The sequence below is a fragment of the Perca fluviatilis genome, chromosome 20, assembly GCF_010015445.1.
Source record: "Perca fluviatilis chromosome 20, GENO_Pfluv_1.0, whole genome shotgun sequence".
Taxonomy (NCBI): Eukaryota; Metazoa; Chordata; class Actinopteri; order Perciformes; family Percidae; genus Perca; species Perca fluviatilis.
The window spans coordinates 3,548,703-3,558,668 of NC_053131.1; positions in this window are offsets into that span (position 1 = coordinate 3,548,703).

Genomic DNA, 9,966 nt, shown 5'->3' on the forward strand with positions numbered 1-9,966 from the left:
GAGGAGGAAGTGAGAGCAGCAGAGTGTGAGTATGAGATGACTGTGGTGGCACTGATGGAATTAGTGCTGTGTAAATGGACTACATGAACGTATCAAGACATGGCAGACATGGAAGAAGTGTGGCATTTGCATTAACAGCAGATTAAAACAGAAGCAGATCAGAAAACAGAGTTGTACTAAAGTGTACTTAAAACGTGAGGAAACTAGGCTCTGTCAGTTTTACAGGCCTGGTTCTCCCTACAGTTTATGGTCAAAATAACTATTTAACAACAAACTGTAACTTCATGTAACTTATCCAACTCCAGCAAAGGCATTAAAATGCAGCCAGCATATCATCAGCGTTTTAGGCTTTAATTTTGAAAGAGCGACAGAGGGGAAAAGCATCTGGAACAGATCCATCACTGTACATTAGTGCAGGTTTGATATGATGTGCACAGATGTGAAGAAAAGCTGAAACAAACTACAGTTAGACACTGGAACAATGATCTGCTTTTAAAGTAAAAACTTTAGTCAAATGCACTATTTTAGGATGAATACGACAGTGATTTTTGAGCTTGGACACTTCCACTGGACTCAGCGCCAACACATTGCCAACGCAGCGCCGCAGTGGAACAGCTTTCCTTGATATCAAAGGCAGTATTCCCTAGGGGCCTATGGTTGCAATGGAGTGTGGGGACTTCAGAAGCACAAATGCCATAAAAAGAATCTTTGTTTTTTTCCTGTTATCTTTTCTTCCTCTTCACTTCCTCTCTCCCGTCTTCTCGCCCAGCCAGGATGTAATAAACACAGTTTTAGTGATGATTCTTCACTGTCACTTCCCTCTTGGTTCCCGCTCTGTGTGGAGATAGAGCCAGAGAAAGAGGGTGGGGGTTAGGAGGGTATGGAATGGGGTTGCCTATCCCAATAATTCATTAACAAGGGTTAAATCTGGTTAATTGTAATCCAATTACAACAGGCGCAATGACGGAGCACCTCCCTGTCATTTCAGGAATAGGGCTGATATGCCTCATTACTCTGCCAATATTAGCAGAGCAAACTAGCTGTAAAACTAGCTTGCTACTCGTAGCTACCGTCACAAGCCAGCAGACTTTGAGTTTGATGACTCAGCTTGACAAATGCAAAAAAGACTTAAGCCTGAATAATCTATATCCTTGACGTTCCACTTCCGGGATTGCTCCGGTGCCAATTTTAGTGGTGCTGAAGCATCCCTAAACTTGATCTGGGCACCCCTAAAAAATATTTTCAAAAAAAGAAAAAGAAAATAATTCTTGTGAGCCATTAGTCAAAATTGCATAAATCTCAAATTTTCAAATGTTATCGATACTGCATTTTGGAAATGTCTGCTTTTCCATGGATACATATCCAATATAATCCCACCTCACTGCATTAAAGTATTTTTTCTTTGAAATGTTGGTGTCTTTCTAGTTACATAATTCAGTGTTTCCCCTACCATGATGGTTCAAAATTATGTTAAAATGCACAGTTAGCACAGTAGAATTACGTTTAAAAAAATTACGTTAAATAGGGTGCCAGGCACCCCTAAAATCTCTGATCCTAGAATCGCCCCTGGTTCATCCAATCACCTGCTAGGTGTTTTTTTGCAATCAGATTCCAATGAAGGCTCTTCAGAAGGTTATTAAAGGTTATCAAACTAACCAACACACAGAAAACCATAGGAGTATGTCTGGTTTACTGCACACTGTACCTGATGTGAACTACATACACAAAGCACACAGAGAGGGGGATTAAAGGGGACTCAACACAATCCCTGCTGCTACACCCTAATAGTGTCTGACTGCTATTTCTATAGGTCATTACTGTAGCTCACTATCATGTTTTCATTGTTTATTCATTATTATTTTTTGTATTTTCTTTGAAACTTAACTGCATCTTGTTCTCTACCTACCTCTTTGGTTTGTTTCTTGTGCTGTTGAAATGCTAATATAACTTTCCTTAGGGAATCAATATGTTGGATCTTATCTTATGAAGTTATTTTTGCTCTGGCCCACCATATTGCAGAGTAAAGTTGAGCAGGTCCAAAATTAACCACTGAAAAGTTGTTTGCGAGAAGTGTTAATGCGTTTCACAGACATAAGTCACAAAGTACTTTAGAGGGCAATAGCAATACAGCACGATACATAATGAGAACATGATACACAATTATGATAACATACTGAAAGTGCAGACCAGGTGTAGTCTGCCAAACTCCTATCTAAACAGGTAGGTCTTTATCTGATTTTTAGAAGAGTCCACAGAAACAGCAGACTGTAAGGGTGGAGGCAAAGCAAACCTATACAATGGTTTAGGTGCCATTGACTAAAAGGTTCGATCAGCACGGGTCTTTAGCCGGGTGAGTGGAACAGGAGTAAATTTAACATGTTAGACCTTAAGAGAAGATTTTTGGGTTTCTACTAAAACATGTTTACTGCACATGTTCAAAATGACATTATTCTTCTTTAAGGCCCCCTCCTGAAAAAGCCCAGTCTGCTCTGATTGGTCAGCGTTTCCGGGTCTCTGCATCAGCCCACTCTGTGTCCCTGCCATGGATGTATTAAGAGAACTGGATACAGCGTTCGGCGGGAAGCCCCGTTCATTCCAATCAAGGGGGTAAGACTCTCCCCAGAACCCGTAGCTCCTATGGCGCCATTTTAATGCTACCAAGCCATTACCTCCTGTTAGCATTCCATTGACTGCCATTCATTTTGGCGCCACTTTAACAGCGAATAACTTTACATCTGAAGCGTTTAAAGACTCTATTTGTCCATTATTTATTTAAAAAAAAACACGAAAATGTATAAAAGGCTCCATTACCTTGTATCTCACGTTATGGCTCCGTAGCAGACGCTTTTGTAAAATTAGGCTAACGATTGTGTCATAACCATGTGACTTACTGTTGCATAGTAGAGGAATTACCGTATAGTACAGGAGAAGCTCACAAGCAGTTTAGACTTACATTAGCTGTTTAGGTTTAATTACTAATGTTAACTAGCATTTTAGTGATCAATAATTAGCCTGTGCCTATGTTATCTCCTTACATATACCTACACTCTCCGTCTCTGTAAGATTGGGAATGATTGAGATTTCTCTCGGCACAGCTACCAGAAGACTTCACACTTTCAGACAGGTTGCTCACGTCACATCTACGTCTTCAAGCTCAGTTGAAGGCTGCTCAGTAACGCTCAGCCAGCACCGGGAAAGAGACTTCTAACATCCTTCACTGGTCTCCGTCCAGAGACACGGGGTCTGGTGGTCCAGTTTATATACTGTCTATGATACCAATGAGAGTGCTCAAAAGCGCACAAAGCAATCATGGAGCTCGGATCTTCCGCGTTGACTGGCCCATGACGTCACAATGGACATGCGCACTAGCAACAGTTTCAATAGTTTCTTACAAGTATAGTTTGTTCTCTTAATACATCCATGGTATATGTGGCAAACTCACAAACTCGCCGTTTCATTGTATAAAATATTCACAAACGTTAAACATTGTGTTTTCGTTGTTCCTGATTGTTTACATGCTTATCTAAATAAACGATGGATGTATTCAGACAACCAAGGAGATGTAATCATTACGTTGTGCTACTAGCTAGCTACTAGCTAGCGCTCGCTACCAGAGGTGGAAAAAGTACTAAAATATTGTACTCAAGTAAAAGTACCAATACTTTGATGAAATATTACTCAAGTACAAGTAAAAATACCTATCTGAAAAATTACTCAAGTAAAAGTAATAAGTAGTTCAATGTACTTTAAGTGAAAGTTACTTAGTTACATTAAAAAAAACTGTAAAACGGGGATGAGGGGGATCTCTCCTATGTAGTGAAAATAGGACAAGGGGTCATAAAGCCCAAACTATTTTGTTTGTAATTAAAGAAAAATCATCTATACAAATGTATAAACATATATACAAATGTATACACATGTAATAACATAACAAATGTCACACCTGACATGTAAGACCCTTAGAAAGGTATAATGTGCAATTTTAGTTCATACCATCCCATAAAATGTTTTCAAACAATCAATTGTAAGTGAAAGTATCATAAATTGTTAGTTCTGAGGCCATCCCTTTCTTCACAAACATAAACAACAGTTATAATGCAGGAGGCAACAGTTATAATGCAAACCATACATGGGTTAGACCCAAACTGTTAATTATGATTATTAATATCAACAGTCTATGGTTAGACCCTAATGTTCACAGCCCAGACTATAGCAGCTAGCTTCTACACACTTACAGTATCTCACAAAAGTGAGTACACCCCTCACATTTTAGTAAATATTTCATTATGTCTTTTAATGCGACAACACTGAAGAAATTACACTTTGCTACAATGTATTAAGTGTGTAGCTTGTTTAACAGTGTAAATGTGCTGTCCCCTCAAAATAAGTCAACACACAGCCATTAATGTCTAAACTGCTGGCAACAAAAGTGAGTATTAATTTTTATATTTAAAGGCCAGTTATTTCATGGATCCAGGATACTATGCATCCTGATAAAGTTCCCTTGGCCTTTGGAATTAAAATAGGCCCCCATCACATGCCATTCACCATACCTAGAGATTGGCATGGGGTACTTTCCATAAAATCATCTCTCAATGCAAATCAAACCAGCTATTAGGCTAACTGAAATAAAACCATGCCAATCTCTAGGTATGGTGAAGGGTATGTGATGATGTGGGGGGGGCTATTAGAAAGAGACAGTATTAGGGGACCACTAAGGTCTATATAAAAGAGACTTCAAATACAGTATTAGGGGACCACTAAGGTCTATATAAAAGAGACTTCAGATACAGTATTAGGGGACCACTAAGGTCTATATAAAAGAGACTTCAGATACAGTATTAGGGTACCACTAAGGTCTATATAAAAGAGACTTCAGATACAGTATTAGGGTACCACTAAGGTCTATATAAAAGAGACTTCAGATACAGTATTAGGGGACCACTAAGGTCTATATAAAAGAGACTTCAGATACAGTATTAGGAGATCACTAAGGTCTATATAAAAGAAACTTCAAATACAGTATTAGGGGACCACTAAGGTCTATATAAAAGAGACTTCAGATACAGTATTAGGGGACCACTAAGGTCTATATAAAAGAGACTTCAGATACAGTATTAGGGGACCACTAAGGTCTATATAAAAGAGACTTCAGATACAGTATTAGGGTACCACTAAGGTCTATATAAAAGAGACTTCAGATACAGTATTAGGGGACCACTAAGGTCTATATAAAAGAGACTTCAGATACAGTATTAGGAGATCACTAAGGTCTATATAAAAGAAACTTCAAATACAGTATTAGGGGACCACTAAGGTCTATATAAAAGAGACTTCAGATACAGTATTAGGGGACCACTAAGGTCTATATAAAAGAGACTTCAGATACAGTATTAGGGGACCACTAAGGTCTATATAAAAGCATCCAAAGAGCACCATGTCATGGGACCTTTAACATTAGATACCTAACTAGCTCCATTATTTAGCTTGACCTGCATTCTGCTTTTTTTAGCTTTTGCAATAAACCACTAAACCAGGTCGACTGACTCAACAGTCAATGACAATGTTCATTATAACACTTCACTTTGGCATGTATTAATTAGTAATGCTTATCAAAATAAACAATGGCTGTTTTGAGAGAACCAAGGGGATGTGTTATCTAGGCATATAGCTATGTACGGTGTTATTGTTCTTAATACACCCATGCTAGCTACCGCTAATGTTAGCTATACAGCGATACAGCCCTCGGATGTATCAGAAGATAAGGTACTAGATCAGTTTGAGCCCATATCAATCCTCTCCCTATCTGAGGTGGTCCATAAACTGCGGCCTTAATGATTTGATTTTAACTGTCGATTCAGGAGCCTCTGCTGTCTTAGTGCTTTTAGACCTTACTGCGGCCTTTGACACTGTGGACCACTCAATTCTCCTGGCACGTTTGGAGAGTTGTTTGGGAATCAAAGGTACTGCACTAAGGTGGTTTGAATCTTATCTAACTGACAGGAGCTTCTCTGTCCAACTCGGTGATTTTTTATCTGAAACGGCTCCATTTACCTGCGGTGTCCCCCAAGGTTCCGTCTTAGGCCCCATTTTATTTTCTTTGTATATGCTGCCCCTGGCCTCCATTTTTGAAAGGCACGAGGTCTCCTTTCACTGTTGTGCAGACGACATTCAAATTTATATGCCCCTGAACGTAAAAAATCTGCAGCCCTTGTTTGATTGTATGAAAGACATTAAAACATGGATGAATTTAAACTTTCTAAATTTAAATGGAGACAAGACAGAGATCATAGTATTTGGAAACCCTAAACCTCTTGATTTAAATTATCTTGGCCCCTTGGCTTCGATTGTTGTGTTAGATAGTGCATTTAAGCTTGATAAACAAATATCCGCCACTGTCAGATCATGTTTTTTCCAGTTGAGAACTATAGCCAAGGTAAAGGCATATCTCCATCCTAAAGATCTGGAAAGGGTGATAAATGCCCTTATAACCTCTCGCCTTGACTACTGTAACTCGTTGTACGTGGGCTTAGATAAGTCATCGCTTCAGCGTTTGCAGTTAGTCCAAAATGCGGCTGCACGTCTCTTGACAGGAAAGAGGAAGAGGGACCATATCACACCTGTGTTGCGTCACCTCCACTGGCTCCCTGTTCATTATAGGATCGATTTTAAAATTTAACTACTGACTTTTAAATGCTTAAATGGCCTGGCTCCATTATATTTAACAGAGCTTCTGCACGCTCATATCCCGGCTAGAGTGCTAAGATCCGCTAATCTCCTCCTCTTGGATGTACCGAGAAGCAGACTAAAAACCAGAGGTGATCGAGCCTTCAGTGTAGCTGCCCCTAACTTGTGGAACAACTTGCCAGTCCATATCAGAACCTGCCAAACTCTGGAATGCTTTAAATCATTGTTAAAAACTCATTACTTTTCTTTGGCTTTTCCTTCGAGTTAGGTTTGTTATTTCCTGGTAATTTTAATTTTATTTTAATTTCACTATACCTCGTATACTGTATATTACACATGTTTTATTGTTGTATAAAATGTATGAGCAGTAATTTGTTGTTGTTTTAACCTGTGAAGCACCTTGGTCAACCATGGTTGTTTTTAAGCGTGCTATATATAAATAAATTGATTGATTGATTGATTGATAATACAATGGCTGTATTAATAGAACACATGGGGAATTACAACCATTAGCTATATCCATTATTAGATTATTACAGATACAGGATCTCGGGAGAACAGTCATATGAGCCTGCGCAGTGCAGAGCGACATGGGCGGGCTCAGTCCCGCGGTTCTGCTCGTGTCCATTGTGCGCGTTCATCATGCCTATAACTCTGGATTCGGCTACTAGTAAATGTTAAAAATTTTAAAAACGTGACGTTTTAAACAAGGACCCTTTAAGTGTTCGGGCTGGTAAATTGATGTACCCCCAAAAAAATTATCCGCTGAAACCTAGAAGTTTCTTTTGTCATGCAAAGTCTATGGGAAACATCTTTCTGGGCCAGAGGGGTGCAATTTCACCATTATGCGCTAAGCCTATCGTTGCTTTAAGACATGGTGCTGTTCCTGGGGGCTTGGTCTCTGCACCGTCATTGCAGCCGGGGAATGACTGTAACAGCACTTTCTACCTATATAGAGTGACATCACAACCGTACAGAAGTCCTGACGGCTTGTTTAAAGGCACAGTTTCTGAAGGCTGTGTGCATTTCTCTGTAAATTGAGTGCTTTGATACTTTCAACCTGATTTATAATTTTAAAAAAATCTCACATTTTACAATATGGAACAGGTACCAATTTCTAACTGGTTCTCGTTTCCCTGCCCAAACAGTCACACTTCTAATTAGTATGACTCAAAACAAAAGTAGGATGTAATACTTGAGTTGCTTGATGCAGATCTTTGACAGTACAAATTCATGTCAAAGTTCACAAAAGTATAAGTTTAAGTTTAAATGTACAGAACAAATACTGGAGTGACTGGGCACTGATCGTCCCAATACATCACAACATACTGTAGCTTGATCTACAACATTATACCCAGTACTCTTCTTACACCTCAATACACCTGGATGCAGCATGAAGAGCAGCAGTGCTCATCATTCAGAGCAGAAGCAGTGATTTAATGTCATCTCCGATGAGCAAATAAGAAAGGAGGGTGCAGGTTAATCTCCCTCTCTCACACAAAACAGCAAACATACAAACACAGCAGCTCCACTCCCCTCCGGTCGTATCAGCAATCTAAAATTTCACTTACATTCCAATTGAATACAAGCTATCATCACAGGCCGGCTTTATCTGCTGTGATATATACTCACAGGCTGAGAGAAGGAGGACTACGGTGAACCTATTTGTGTTTATGGCTTTGCAGGGAAAGAGATAAATGACCCCCCGTTTTTATTTGGTTTTAATGAAGTAGGGACCGAGGGACTCCCCAGCATCCCCTTCTCTCTCCCTGCCTGTCCTCTTCCTCCACCATCCTCCCCCTCCGTTCACCCACTGTTTTTCCCTGTTTGTGACCTAGATGCAGGACAGTTGACAAAGGACACAGGTTGGAAAAGAAACTCACCTCTCTCAAGGTGTGAAGTGGACGAGGCGCCAGGCGGAAACTTGTTAACCCGTGTGGTCTTGCAGGCTAAGAGGAGGTCCCCTGGGTGGAGGGTTGAGGAGGTCGGGGGAGGTGGCTGGTTCGGGACGAAAACATTATATTTGGCTGCCGCATGGTTAGCCGTACCCAAACGACTGCGCTGGCTCGCCGTTAATTGGACGCTCGGGCTCCCAATTAAGGCCACGACTCAAATGGCGACTGGGGAGAAAAACAAAGGGACGACACACACGTGCACAAACGGCACAAACATACACACACTCTCCTCCTTCCTCTCCGAGCTTTCCATGGGACTTCATTATGAGCGTGGTGAAGGTCCTCCAGCGGGAGAAGGGACATGGACTCACAAACACGCAGCACACACTAACACACAGGCATAAACATGTAGCGAGGGCGTTACCACACACACACACACACACACACACACACACACACACACACACACACACACACACACACACACACACACACACACACACACACACAGAGTTGACTCTTGTTGGATGCCCGACATTCTTTAATTCAGTGCATGTCTTTTACTTCTTTCTTCTTTTTCAGGGTGTGTGTTGACTATATGCATATGTGGAAACTGAACATACGGTATGTCTCTCGGATCTATCCAGGTTTGCCTCCTTGATCTTTATCTGGTTTTCCACTGACCCCTGTCGATACCTTTGGTCTCTTCCAGTGGATACTGTGAGTGGTTTCGGTGTAGGGTTCCCTGAGAGCTGCTGTTGTGTATTTGTGCTCCTGTCTATAGGGAGTCTCAGCAGATGTAGAAGCTGTTGAATGGTTTGTGGTAGGTTCTGACTCCACATAGACCCAATGTTGAATTTTTACAGTAAAACTGTTATATACAGGGCTTCTGTCGAATGGAACAAGTAACCAAACATTATAAGATAATTGAAAGGTGCTCACAAAACAATTGTAGTCTATTGCAGACTATATGACTGGATATACATGTCTCTCTGTCTGTCTGCTGTTTCTTACTTTTCATGACTTTTCTTGCCTTGGATTTGGTTATATTACAGGTGGTACATTTTTTTTGAAGGTTGTTTTTTACTTGGTTGTGTTGATTTGACCAGGGGTCCGAGAGGACTGAAATTTCATTTGTGCCATATGTCATGCATGTATAGCACATCTGACAATAAAGCTGACTTGACTTGTTATTATTTATTTTAATTTTTTCCTCTGCCAAGGAGGTCATGTTTTCAGCTCGGTTAGTTTGTAGAAAAACTACTTGCCCGATTTTCATGAAACGTGCTGGAAGGATGTAGCCCGGGCCAAGGAAGAAGCCATTACATTTTGGAGCGGGGCGGATACACAAATGACTTTTCACGGGCATTAGCAACCAGTGGCG